We start from the raw sequence: 14,710 nt of genomic DNA, 5'->3' as shown, positions 1-14,710 counted from the left end.
AAGCCCAGCTTGGAGGCTTCTAGTGGAAAAAAAAGTTCAGATAGACAAAAAAACTGGCATAAAGGAGAATGTCGTGAGATCAGCCCATAGAATATACTGAGGAAGACAGAAAACAGCAAGTCTAAGTAATTTTGGTAGCAGTTTGCATTTATGAAGTTCTGGCTCATCAGATATATCAAATTAGGCAAGCATACAAGCGCCATGTTTATCATAACAGGCTCCTAATGAGCATCCTCTGTCTTCAGGAGCTCCATTTAAACAAACAAGAGGCAGAATGGCTGGGAGGTAATGAGGTGGTGAGAGGAATGTATGTTGAATTCAGCACTTCTCTGGCTAACTCTCAATCCCTTAGTCCCACGAGAAATTCCCAAACATCTTGCGTGAAAGATAGCTCTCTTACACCATGTTGTCTAAGTGGCCTCAACCACGTGATGTCTACTGCCGACAGAGCCCAGACCCCAGCTCAGATCCTGCTTCCATGGAGAGTGTTGGATAAATCCAAGATTCCTGGGGGTGCAGGATTTGCTGGTGATGTGAACCAGGCCAGTCTTTGCTTTCTTCTGTGTAGACTCGCTTCCTGCATTAAGCTCTTGTTCTTCAAGTGCTTCGTCTAGACTAATTGGGCTGCTAGACTGAAATGCTCTGATATTCCAGTGAATATCCCAAACAGCATTTTCACCAGTTCCTTCTCATTGCATGCTCTGACTGTAACTGACAGCCATGAGCAGCAAAACCACCCCAGGAAAGAAAGCTATAAACAAGTCAGAAGATCTCATATGCAGAGACGGACAATTTCTCCTTAAACTCAGCTTCTCCCCTTGTCACCAAAGGAGTAAACTCACAAATGCAATCTTAAAACCTAGTTAATAGGTAAGTGGGCATATAGCCTGGCTAAAGATGAGGTTCGCATACCAGAGAGCTGATACATGTCTTCAGTACCTCGATGACTATCTCAGCACTGTGGTTGCATTGTCCTACATCCTAGGCCTCTTACTAGGATTATGAAAGGCTGAGATTTGGAATATTTTCATGAACAAATACCCAGTGTCTAGTGGGGGCTTTTAAACGTTCTTGGAGCAGTGATATCACAGCTCTCAAAGGGTAACTTTACCTTTTCTTAAGGGTTTTCTAAATGTAACTATTTCAAGGTGTCATATGATCATATACATTTATCCCTTAATTATTCCCATTATACCTGCTGGAGTTCTTTTTTTCCCTTCAGGGTTGGAATCACCAGTAATTTCCACATAGTCTCACTGGTGATCCCTTTGCCAGAGATGCCCCATTTCTAACGCACACAGCAGTTACATACAAATGAATTATAACCATCTTCACTTACTGTTTTACAAATCTGTGTCTCAGTTTATAAACTCCACCCCAATCCCCACTTTGAGATTGTATTTCTTCCACTGAATATCTGCATTTTGGATCACTCTCCCTCCCTGACCATTCACCTTTCCTCTCTCTAATTCACTACCCTAAACTGAATCTTGTTTCACTGTTTCCTCCTCATATTTTGAAGTGCTCAGTGTAACACGGATGTTGGCTGCATGTTTCAAAGTAATTTCAGACGTGAATGTACTCATTCCTTTGTATTCTCGAGGAATTAATGAGGTTGTTAAATAAAACCAGACACGAACTTTAATCTTTTTACCTGTTCTCTCAGTATCTCTGCTTTTTAGTGTGAAACAGCTACTATTTCTTCTTGTTCTATGGTTCTTCCATCAGTTTGCTTTCTGGATGAAGGGCTTCACATCTTCTCTATATCTCTCTTGAGACATCATACTAAATTTTTCTTTCTTTCCCTGCAACATCACCTTCAACTCATTTGGGACTACTTGTCCATGTCTAAAGCAGGGTTGTGGTTTATTTGGTGCAATAAGTTCCCTTCCTGTGTACGTGTGAATACGCAAAGGAGACTAAAAATGAACATGTAGGCTTAGCACCCCTGCTGTTTCTTGCTCCTAGGACTTTTTGTATTCTGAACTATAATTTGCCCTCAAGGATACAGCTAATGCGGGTTTTCTTTCCCACATAATCTTCCCTCTGTGGAGACAGCAGGAGACAGGGTTGTGACCTGTTGTGTTGTGTCACTCATCCACAGAGAACAGGGCTGGTTAATCTTGGCAATGTTTTCCAGGACTTTGCTCAGACCACCTTGCAATGACTCAAGCTCAGGCTGTTCCCTTTGAGAGCTGATGCTACCAGCTAGCAGACTTCACAGCCAGGATTCATCTGTAGCCCCTTGGCTGCTTCTTTGCCCATTTCATCCCTTTCATCCAGGTGCCATGTCCCATTTCCTCACCTTTCAACATGACTGATGCCTTCAGCACCACTGGGACATGTTGTTTCTGGTTACAAGCTTCACAACTCCTCAGAAAATGCCTACATTTTAAAAAGCATTGTGCACCAAGCATCTAGCTTAAGGACCAGTGAAACATTTTGAGTGCTTAGCACATGTGAATCATGGTAAACATGGACTTTTAGCCCTAACCTCTATTCTAAAAGTTTAGGCTGTAAATAGGACTGCAGAAGTATTCACTAAAGGAGCTGTCAGTACACATACATCATCTATTTATTGTTTCTATATTGTAGCAAGCTCAGCCCAAAGGAGGCATCCTTCCTTTATCTCCTCTCTCTCCAACAGGTTTGAATACTCTGTTTCCACTGTGAGTTCATTTCTTCTGCAGGCAGCAAAGTTAGAACAACTTTTGAGAAGAAATTTATTCTGCAGTTGTTACAGCTCAGGCACTTTTATATGTGGAGCAATATTGAACCAGCACTTTGGAGGTGGCATCTCGGCTCTTTGACTCAGGAATGAAGTGGTGGACAACACTACTAGATTGTTTCACTGCCCCTATGAGACATTTCAGAGATCTGCTAATAAGAAGAGCTATAGTATCTGTAGCCTGTGGCCATACAAATACACATCCACATCATATCATGCAGTGACTTCTTTTTAATGCAAATGGACACCACCTAATTCTCATAATGCTTCAGAATGTAGCATAACTCTGTTTGAATGGAGCTCTTTGGGGTCAAAATCCTATTCCCATGAAAGCAAATGGGAATTTTTCCTCTGGCTTTCCTGGTATCCTGATCTGGCAAGCCATGAACGCAGATATGTCACATTTCTTTCTCTTTCTTCATTAACTTACTGTGATTTTTTTTTTTTTCCTGGGAATCAGATTAGAGAATTCTCATTTGGCCAAATACCTCTCTGAGGTACTCCAGTGAGACTGGAACATTTCCTGTGGCTATCATATCCGCTTCAATATGCTTCAAAGTGAACATCACAGACCTTAACCATTGAAACAGGCTTTTCTTTCACAGCAGCAAAACAGCAAACCAGCCTGGATAAGATGAGAGGAAGACCATAAATATTACATAGGGTCTGAGGTATTTGCTGTAAATTCAACAGGAACTTTTCCTGCTTCTCACTGGGAGAGATTTCTTGGGAATAGAAAACTCTCTGGAGCTTCTAATAACTTCTTAAGTGCTATTGGGATTTTTAACATTCCATATTACACAACAGGAAGCAGAAATGCTGCATACAGTTGCCTTTAATAGGAAACAGAGTCTATATAGCAGGGGAGGAATATTTTAAGTGGTCTTTCCCTTTCTTTTGTATTTTTTAGTTAAAATGTGGTTTAGATGATTTTTCATTTACAGAACTCTCTATGCTGCTTTTTACTGACAGTCACAAGGACAACCTGTTATACTCTACAGGCTAACTGAATCCTCATTCTCTCAAAGCTATGGGACTGGGCTGGGAAGCCCAGGAGAAGAGGCTGTCATACAAGTGCCCTCAGGTTTCAGCTTTGTGTTTGCAGATGTTCTTGCACAGATAGGACTGAGCTGAATCTAGATCCAGGCGTTCCTTAACGTCAGCAGGACCTCCTAAACTTCAGGTTGAAGCAAGGTAAGTTTCCTGTTGAGCCTCTCTTAGAATGGGGCAAGCTTCAAACTTCAAATTGGCAGTGTCTGGTTTTGTTTGCCTGGAATATGAGTGCAGGATACAAAAACCTGACTGGGAATTGCAAGCCCACCTAAAGGGGATGGGATGCTGGTTAAATCTACAAGTCAGACTTCTGACTCCTCGCTTATGCTGAGCATCAGAAAAGGCAGGCAGAAAAGAAAGGCAGATAGGGCCATTCCTGAAAAAGGGGTTTCCATACCCTCACTAAAAATGCTAAATGCCTCCTTTTCCCATTTACATGAGTGAAAAACACACAGTCAGTACAACATATATAGCAAACTATAGTTAGCAACTCCTTAGTAACTCCTTCACAGAGAATTTACTCACTAGGATCTTAATTCACTGAGGAATGGCTTAGCCTTCTGCTACAGATGGGTTATGCTGTTTGAGGTTGTGCACACAGTCAGGGTTGTTTGCTGAACAGGGTTTGCTGGTCATATAGCCAATACCTGACAGCAAGGAAGGATTCCTCCTGCTCCTCACTCTGGAGAACTATCTTTGTGCTTATTGAGAAATACCTAGACTATTTGAGAGCCATAAATGTGTTTCCTGACTGTCAGCAGAGAGAAATTCCTTCCAACTGATGTTGTTTCTTTATACAAACCGCAGGGTACACGGGCTTGAATTGAACCCAGCCCTTTCACTTGAAGGTAATTTGCGGCTGTTCCTTGGGTCTGAGCAAAGAACGGGGCTTGAACTTCCCCTTCCCCAACAGCAAGTGGCTGGTGAGTAACACTTGTGAGTAAGCCTCATCAGATGTCTGTGCAAATGAACGTTTCCCCCACCCTGTCTGTAACATGTACAGAGTGATTCAAAGAAAGTTGGGGTTTTCTGTGGAAGTGGGGCTGGAGCGAGCCTCTGCACCGGAGTTCACCTCCAACTGCAGGGAAGCTCTGCCTGGAAACCTTGTTTCGTTTCCAAATATACATGTAGGATAATGTTTACAGTGAATACAGGTCACCTCCATGTCTGGGAAAGAATTTCATCTCCATGCACTTCTGTGCTTTCCAAGAGAGTTGCACTTTATAGCATGTTTTTTATTTAGAAGTGGTAGAAAGGTGCTTGTGTTGTAACAAATGAGTAATCAATGGGTAGCACCCAGCAGCTTGCTGTTGGTTGTGTATAATTTTCCCATCTGTAAAGTGCTCACAGAGCCCTACTGACCATTTATGAACTCTGTGCATAGCTTAGAAATCAGACTGCTGAAAAGGCGAATAGAAGAGGCCATGTATTAAAGGAAATTTCGTGCCTGGGAGTTGCATTAGGTCCTGGGTGGTTTAGTTCCATACTGTTGGACAACAGTGAGAAAAGGGCTCCTGTGCCTTTCGAGCCTCTCCCAGAAAGAGCAGGACAGACAGAATTTTTGCCTTGGAAGTTTGCTTGCATGCTCATCCTCAGAGTCTGGTGCTTTTTGCTCGTGTCTGTAGTCATTTCCAGGCAAAGCTGTTGTGAATAATAACTAGACTGAGACTGAGATCTGGTTGTGAGCTCCTGAAGAAAGCTTTTTTCCCTCTGTGCCAGAGCCTTGCATGCTGAGTCCAGATTCAGACAAACCCTTACCAGGCTCCCCTGCAACAGGCTTGGAGGGACAGAGCTATAGCAGAGGGAAGACTGTTTACAGCTTAAATGTGATTATAAAACAACACTATGGTGGGAAGTAGCTCTGGCTTGAGCAGTGGCTGCTGGGGATGGGACCGCGTAGCTCCCTCTGTGCCTTTTTGCCCTTTAAATTAGAAGCTGTCTCCCTGCTTGGAGATGCAGAAATCCTATCTTCACCTTCTCCACACTGCACCTGAGCTTCAGAGCAGAGGCCATCACAGCCAGCCAATGGGCTCTGCCGGATGATGAGAAGAAACATCAGCTCCAGCACCAGCTGGGAGGGATGGGGAGGATTTTACCGTCTTGTCATGTGCTTTTTTGCTGCTCTGGAGTGAGGCATGGGAGAGCAAGCTGATGACAGGTCAGGCCTTTTACCTCACTTCAGCTCTCTCCTGCAGGCCATGCGTAGGCTCCATTTCAGCATTTCTGTGCCCTTGGGATCCAGGAGATGCAGATTTCCTTTGCAGTCCTGCTCCTGACCCACAGTGTGACTGTAAGAAGTCATTTCGCAGCTGCCTGCCTTAGTTTTGCCATGGAGGATTCCTGTCTCTCACTCCTCTCCAGGGGATGCTGAGCGTGAGGTTTATCCAGGAACTAAATTACCTGTAAAAGAGATCAAAGAAAGGTTCCAGTCACAAAATTAGATTCCTGGTTAGTAGCTTCTGACCCTTCTCATTTCTGGGACTACAGTCCATTTCTATTTGTGATTTTGAACATGTCTGAACAATTTTGGCAAGTTTGGTGTCAGGAGGTTCTGATCTGGAGCTGTCTGCAAGAAAAATAGAGAGGTCTGTGTATATTTTTGCCTTTCCAGGACTGAAAACTGCTGTAAGTCCCAGAAAGGCTTTTCCTACATTAATAACATTTAGTGGCTTCTATCATGAGGCATATTTTTAAAAGCTTGGTTTCCATAAGGTGAATAATACGGTGAAAATTTTCTCCTGTTACTATTTCTCAAGTCTAGCCCTCCTCCCAGTTAGCACCAGAACTGTCCCCCCTCCCCCTGAGCATTGAATTCAACTGCTTAGACTTGTTAATAGCTCTTAGGTTTAGCTTCCTGCATAAAGCCATAACTGTAGCTCCTCAGTGGGTATAAATAGACACAAATACACAACGCAGTGATGCCGACTGACATTAACTGGGAGGAAGGCCCAAACGTGTATTCCTTCTCTTCACCTCTGCTGTCTGTCTTCCGAATGCAGACACACACATGTACCAGCATGCATACTTGTACAGACCAAGACACTGGAAGGGGTTTTGGAACTTAACCTCTTGCAAATCCTACAGCTTTCCTTCTACTGTGTAAATGGATCTGTAGTTTAAATCTGGATATGAAAAAAATAGCCATAACAAGAACTGTGTGCAGACCTTTGACGGCATTTTGCAAGAACACAAAGTCTGCAGATGAATGTGGTGACCCACCAGAAACACTGGAAGTTTAGCATTCCTTCTCCACGATTTTATGTATACAGTGTTTGGAGGAGGAGGCTTTTTCTGTGGCTGGGGGCTTGGGTTTTTTTTTAAGAATAATAATTCTAACCCAGCAAATCCTTTTAGAGTTAAAGGGGAAACCATCTCCCGTAAGTCTGTCTGGAGTGACTCAGCTCTGTGTTGGGGATCTACAGTGATATGAATGTGTTCCTCAGCCATTTCTCCAGGGATAGCTGCTTCCCACACGGCCCCACGGGTCCTTGTTCACAGCCAGCTTCCCTCCACCCTGAATGAGGGCCACATTCAGCCCTCAGGGTCGGGTGGGGGAAGCAGGATTCTATAGGATCAGGTGCTCACATGCTAGTGTGCAAGGATGTACCCACTTTAGCACAGGCGGATCTGAAAAGTGAAGGACACATAGTCTGGGGTCAGCCATCACAGCATCAGCAGGGCACACTGGCCCCATGTTCACGGGGCACCAACCTGAAGGCTCACTCCCCAACTGCAGTTGCCAGCAACAAGAAGCCTATCTGTAGGAGGTGGACCTTGCTTATCACACCTTATCTTTGGCTTCCCTCCCAACCTCTCCCATGAGCTCTGCTTTTGGCAGCTCTCTGCAGGTCATTTCAGCCTATAGTGCACGAAGCAGCTGGTCAGAAGTGTTTGGTCAAGGCTTTCCTTTTCTCCTCCCCCATGAAAATGGAGAAATTTCCTTTTGCGTGGACATTCCTGGAGGAGGGGGGAATGTCCAAAACACTGAATTGCCTATGGAGCATGTAAACATCCGATGATGATGCTTAGACAGAGGAAAATAACCCCAAAATACATCCAATTTTACTGGACTGAAGTGCTTGAGCATGTTTTCTTACAGAAATAATGTGTGATTATCCTTAAGTGGTTTCTGCGACTGATAAGCCTTTTCTAAGAGCTTGCTCTGCACTGGGTGCTCAAGGCATAAATTTCCAATGCTGTCTTTTTTTGAGCCTTATATCCCACTTGGAGAAAAGCATCCGAGGGGATCATCCGCATCAGGCTGGATTTATAGGAAGCAGGCAAGAAAGGAGGGGGAATATTTTCACATTCTTTTGAAACATAGATTGGAAAATTTCCCTAGGAAAGAAAAGTGCTTACGCAGCTTTAGTTACTGTACATGTGCTTTGGATTGTGTGAAACCCTATCTGCTTTTTCTCAGCAGAGTCCTGATCCCCACATGAGAGAGGCAGACAGACAGGCAGATGGGCAGACCCAGCCACAGGGACTTGCTGCAGAGCCCCTTCAAGATCCCACAGGAAAGTGCTGAGAAATGCCCCCACTGCCTGCATTTGCTGGTTCAGGAGGGTGGGAGGAAGAGGAGGAGATCTTCCTCCTCAGGCTCAGACCCAAAGAACTTGTGAAAGCACAATGATCAGAGTGCAAAGTCTAGAAAAGGTGATCATGGGTCCAAAGTGCCTCAAACTTGTCATTAGGGGATGAGTCTTAAGGGTTAGAGGGTTTGTTCCTTTACTCCATGTCTTGATGCTGCTCATGCAGCCGGATACTCCCTGCCCATGGCAAAGCATACTCAGGGTGGCAATCCCAGGACAAAGCCTCTAACAGCATGCCCAGGAGGGTAGTGGAGAATGTATAAAACACTGATTTGTCTCAAGTCTCCAGTACTGTACCCTACCTGTGGAAGGTCTCACCTCCCATCCAGGGGCTAAATGCTCAGACAGCTTTGTTTGCTTTTCCTGGAAATGAGGAGATTCCCTCCTCTGCTGTGCACATGTGTGTCTTGAAAAAGAGTCTGGGGAAAGAAATGCTTGTGGGCATGTGTGTTTGTATGTGAGCAGCCACACTGTCACTATAGATGCCAGCAAAATAACACCTTCTTGTTGCTCCTGGCAGGATCCAAGGGCAAAAGCACCTGTGAGAGGACAGAGAAGTCCCCTTGTGCTGTAATGGAAATGTGGTTCTGGAGAAAGCAAGGAGCAGCTTCCAGGAGACGACTGGGCTAGCACAAGGGCTTCTCCACTGCTCCTGCCCATGGAAATGTGTGTCCCCACAGGGGCTTGGCATATATGTGAGGAGGAGGAGACAGCTTCCTGAGAGGGGGTAAGGCAGGGGAAGCATTGGGAATGCAAATACCACAAACCTAAATCTGCTAATAATTACAGCCCAGCAGTGCTACTAGCAGTGCTGCTTTTCAGGCTGGACCCTCACCCTCAACACATTCCTTGGGCACCCCTAGACTCCTCTTGGCTGAAAGCTAGGCAAGGTCTGGTACAACAGCAATGTGGGGGCAGCTTCCAGTCTCCTGAATCAGCATTTTGAAGGCTAGACATGCTGAGTTACCCGCCTTACTTCCTTCCCCCAAGACATGTGTGGCTATATACAGATAGAAAATACACATCTTAGCTATGTGTTAGGACACACACTCCCGCCTCCATGAAATGTCAGCCAAAACGTAATTCAAAGATTGCTCAGCCTGGTTCTAATGCTATTAGGCTTCAGAAACTACACCCCCCTCCAGTAATGGGTAAGAGCTGACACAAAGCAGCAATAACAAAAAATTTCCCAGCTGTTGTGTCTGGCCCTTTGAAAACAGGAATTCCTTGGTACAGAGCCTGAAACCTTACTCTTTCCATTTGGCATTGCCTGAGGGCACTAGCACTAAAAGGATGTATGAGGAAGGATTTATTGTCAGTAAGGTGCTTGGAGCAGCAACATTATTTTTTTAAAGACCTGAGTATAGACGGACATTAAGGAGCATGGGGGGTGGCCTTTGTTTAGGTCTGTTTTTCTTCCCAGGACTGTCTGCATGGAGAGCCACTTGCAAGAAACACGTTATGCTCCAAAGTCTAATAGCCCTATACCATCAGCAGGGATGGCTCATAGCTCTTCATGGTTTAGTCAAGTTGGCTGCAGTCAGGGCTAAAGAAACATGAAGCAGAATAGGATCCTCTAAGGAGCATCCCATGCAATAACAAGGTACGATGTTCCTCTTGGCCTGTTTCACCTGAGTTTTCTCTGAGGATATCAGTTTTCAAAGGAACAAACTGTAGGAATAGCCTGTGATTCCCTTAGCTGCTGTCAGAGTATGTGTAGATTATTCCCAGAAATTCAGGACTGGGATTGGAAAATGAAACATGAACATGAGCCGGCAGTGTGCGCTCGCAGCCCAGAAAGCCAACCGTATCCTGGGCTGCATCAAAAGGAGTGTGACCAGCAGGTTGAAGGAGGTGATCCTGCCCCTCTACTCTGCTCTTGTGAGACCTCACCTGGACTATTGTGTGCGGTTCTGGTGTCCTAAACATAAAAAGGACATGGAACTGCTGGAACAAGTCCAGAGGAGGGTCACAAGTATGATCAGGGGACTGGAGCACCTCCTGTATGAAGATAGGCTGAGCAAGTTGGGGCTGTTCAGCATGGAGAAGGGAAGGCTGCATGGGGACCTAATAGCAGCCTTCCAGTACCTGAAGGGGGCCTGTAGGGATGCTGGAGAGGGACTCTTCATCAGGGACTGTAGTGACAGGACAAGGGGTAACGGGTTAAAACTTAAACAGGGGAAGTTTAGATTGGATATAAGGAGGAAGTTTTTCCTGTTAGGGTGGTGAGGCACTGGAATGGGTTGCCCAGGGAGGTTGTGAGTGCTCCATCCCTGGCGGTGTTCAAGGCCAGGTTGGATGAAGCCTTGTGTGGGATGGTTTAGTGTGAGGTGTCCCTGCCTATGGCAGGGGGGTTGGAACTAGATGATCTTGAGGTCCTTTCCAACCCTAACTATTCTATGATTCTATGGGAAGCAGGTTTCAGCAAGACCCAGATTAACAGCAGAAGCTGTTGTCTTTTAACTTCCTGGTGCACAGGACCCAAGGCAGGTAGCATACCACTGACAGCATCCCAGGCCAGGGCTACAGGAACTGGCTGGCAGTATGAAGGAGCCTTAAAATGCTCCACTGAGATCAAGTGTGCCTTCCATAGGTCTTTGGTACGTGACTTGGTGAAATGAAGCTTCAGGTAAAACGTTCAGTAGCCCGTGATGCTATTGCAGGAGTTGGCTACTTGATATATCTCACCTCAAGAGCACAGAAGCCCACAGCTTTTGAAACAACATGTTTCCTCCAGTTTATAACAGCTATTCCCAGGGCAGTCAAAACCTATGGTTTTTTTGACCTGGACATTTTCCTTTCATGGCTTGTGACATTGTCTGTAGCTCAGGTGATTGGTAATGTGTCTTCAGCTGCATGAAGAAGGCTGCAGTGATTTAGGCTAAAGTTTGTACTTCCTCTGACAAGAGCAAAAGCAAATCTTTGGGAGCTCAGAGCATTCCTTCTTTCAGCCTCCCCCCAGGCAATCCACATCTTCCCTCCATCTGATGATGCAAACATGCAGTTATTTCAGTGCAGACTCCTACTGTTCAAAGAGTCCTTTAATGGTAGAAACCAAACTTTGTACTTGGAGCGCTTAGTTGGATACTAGTACAAGCTCTGATTTATAGCCATACTCAACTTTTTGTTAATGCTGTGTGCATAATCATGCCACTAAAATCAGATCCTTTCAGTCAGAACTCCACACAAGGCTAAATATTGAGGACTGGGCATTGTGATAAGATTTTCACTGATCAGAATGTCAAACAGTTGGAAATTACACTGAGGTTTCTTCTACAAAGTGCTACTTTTAAAGTTTTCTTTCAATATATATAATGCATGAAGAAAAATCTGGTTTAGAACACTTAGACTTGGTGTGCATTTAGTGTAAGTGCAAAAAATGGCTTAGATGAAAATTTGGTAACAAGAACTCATGATTTGTCTCATGACTTTAACACAATTAGTTGGGGTTTGTTTTGTAACAGATGCTGCAAATGTAAAATCCTAGAAGAGAGATCTGAAAAGTGCCTGGTGCTTGCTTTGGCTCTAAGAAACCTGTTGGTTTGACGTGAAGAGCATCTGCAGCTCCTGTTGATTTCAGGAGGAGGACACCACCTCCAGGATTTGAACAACATGTGATGGAAGCAGTTATAAGCGAATCATTCATCACATGAGTCAGCACTGAGAAAATGGTCTCATATTTATTTATGTTCCTAGCCAAATTTGTACTCATTTCCTCTGTGAAAGGTAATAAATTGCCTCAGCTAGAGTCTTCCACATCAAACTTTTAAGCAACATGATGCCTACAATCCCTGTGGCATTGTTTATAGTCTAAAGAGGTCATGCATGGCTTCTAAAGCTGAATGGACAGGAAGGGCTCCTGTGCACCACCTTTTCAGTGCCACCTTTCCCAAGGGCCTGTGGAGGCTCAGGACCACCAGTCTATTCCTTCTTACTTATCTCAGGAGACTGTGTTTGTCTGTGCCATGTTTCTCACATTATCAGACCGTGCCAACTATCTCACTGGCCAGCCCTGCAGCTTTGCTCTTACAGTAGGGAAGCTGAAGACCTGGGGTCATCATTACATCAGTGAAGTTAATCTGTAAGTGAAATATAAAGAGCTAATCCATAAATAACAGTACAAATTTAATGACTTAGCACAAGCTATTAGCAAGTCCATTGAATTAATAGAGTGCCTTTAACCAAGGCTTAAAACCACCTCCATCACTTCTCATTTTGTTTCTGACCATTAGCGGTTCTACTTATACCACATGTACAAGTGTTCAGTCCTCATTTCTTGTTTAGCCATCCAGCTATTCAGCACAGAGCTGGGAAAAAAGATTCACCAGTATATGAAATTCTAAGTAGTTGTTTTGTATTTGTAAGTTGATCAGTATTTCCAGTAACTGGTAGGGCTGTGTAAGTGGTAATATTATAATTATAGTTACATTCCATGATGTTTTATTTAAACAAACTTTTTTCTTTTCCAGTCTAAGTAACTTTACTGTGTTATTTTTATGATGTAGTCCTGTGGTTTCTAAACTAAGGCTTGCAAAACCCTGCAAGCTGACTGTCCCAGAGCTGGTCCATGGGTTGCACTTGTTTGCAAACTCCAAAAGAGCCCCCTGCTAGCTGATAAGAAGCTTTATGTCCCACTGCCACAGGCCTTGACATGTTAGATGGAACCCTGGTATGTGATGGTTTCTGTTGCAGCTTAGTAGTTCCACACACATAAAAATTGAAACAGATTTGGGAACCTCTTACCTACTACATTCTTGTTCTCAAAGGGATATGGTTCTTTTCAGTATTTTACAAAGAATTAACCCTAAAGCATGGCCCTGGAGAAAGAAGGGTTTAATTGGTTCAGAAAGAGCAAAAAGCTGCTCCCATAGCAATCAGAGAGTTTGCCATTGTTTTATGAAGTTGGAAGAGTTTCAGAGCATTCCATGATGGCTGCTTTGGGTTATGGGAGTTATGATTATAGTTTCTATTGCTGTTCTTTGAGTCACAGCTTGCTTCAGATGCAAATTCAAAAAGTCATGGGTTTGGTGTATGAAATAGAGACAGGCTGGGGAGATGGGATAGGATGCCAACTGCAGGTGCAGTTTCAGCCTGTGGGCTGGAAAGGATGTGTTATACATTTCATTTCCCCCACTGTGGAGCTAATCTGGAATTCTGAAAAGATTTGCCTGCTATAAAATCACTTGTACTTACTACAGAAAGACCTGTTCATGGTAGTGCCAATGATGGTTATGGTGTTTGTAACCCAACTGAAAGCACTGAGACATACATCCTTCCCTCTAGAGCTACAGGTGTGGCAGAAGAGCATTTCGGGGGGATGGATACAGTAACAATAGTCATTTCTTATAAGCAAGGAGTTGACACAGTGCTTTTAGAAGCAGAGTCTGTCTATGCGTACCTCCAGAAAGTTGTGACACCCATCTGTACAATCTACTTTTGTACACCTTTTAGGGAGGGGTTCATACCTATGTTTCACTAGAAATATGCAGGTAACACTTTCCAACAGGGTGAGAGTCCAAAGGAAGTTTTAATAAACCACCTGAACTGGAGCTGGCTGATTTGGAAAGCTGGTACTATAAAATTCTTAAGGCTATTCTCACTCCCTTTACAAGTTACAGTTTGTGTGTGAGGTGAATACTTACATGCAAATAAAAGATGTACTTGCAATTTAAGCAGTCCAGGGGAAAGTTCATTTTCATTAAACAATTCATGAAACAAAGGACAGCAACGAAAAACAGGAATTCTCCCTTAATCATCCGCTCTATTAAAACCTGCTTTTTGTGGTGCACCAGGGCAAGGAAAGTGCTAACCCCATGGCAGAGGTGTGAGGTGAGGCCATATCAGTACCACGTGTTCCTCCAACCACACTTGGTTTGAAGGCCTGGCCTGGGGCTGGTCATCCCTGCTAGCCCGTACAGCACTTTTCAGGTGGAGATGCTGGGCTATGAGATGTGGCATTGGGCTGAGGGAGGAGTTCAAGAGTGCTGTAAAGGCATGTGGCTTCTGGCTTCCAGATGGTTTTGGAACCTTCAAAACTGTAGTCCACCCCTGTTATAATAGGTGAGCATAGAATCATGAATGATGGTTTGTACTGGAAGGGACCTTAGAGCTCATCCAGTCCCAACTCCCTGTCATGGGCAGGGACACCTTCCACCAGGTTGCTCCAAGCCCCATCTAACCCATTCTCACTCCTTTAACATAACCACCTTCCTCAAACCCTGTATTTCAGTGGAAACAGGAGTAGAAGGTATCTTATCTCTGGATGTATGAGGAACCTGCTGTAAAGACTGAAACTGGGTCTCCCAGGCTCCTGGCTTCAACTCAAATCACCAGATAA

General features: G+C 44.3%; 1 long non-coding RNA gene across 1 annotated transcript in view; it reads right to left on the bottom strand.

Annotated features, from left to right (window-relative positions):
* Positions 1 to 2,941: 2,941 nt before the first annotated feature.
* The window catches only part of LOC136009661 (uncharacterized), a 28,358-nt gene continuing 16,589 nt past the window's right edge, over positions 2,942 to 14,710 (bottom strand). The window contains exon 3 of the long non-coding RNA XR_010610615.1: positions 2,942 to 6,181. This is a non-coding gene — a long non-coding RNA (uncharacterized LOC136009661). The remainder of the gene's footprint in view (positions 6,182 to 14,710) is intronic.

This window comes from Lathamus discolor, chromosome 3 (assembly GCF_037157495.1).
Source record: "Lathamus discolor isolate bLatDis1 chromosome 3, bLatDis1.hap1, whole genome shotgun sequence".
Taxonomy (NCBI): Eukaryota; Metazoa; Chordata; class Aves; order Psittaciformes; family Psittacidae; genus Lathamus; species Lathamus discolor.
The sequence above is the reverse complement of the archived record's forward strand: the minus strand, read 5'-3'. Positions and strand labels throughout refer to the sequence as shown.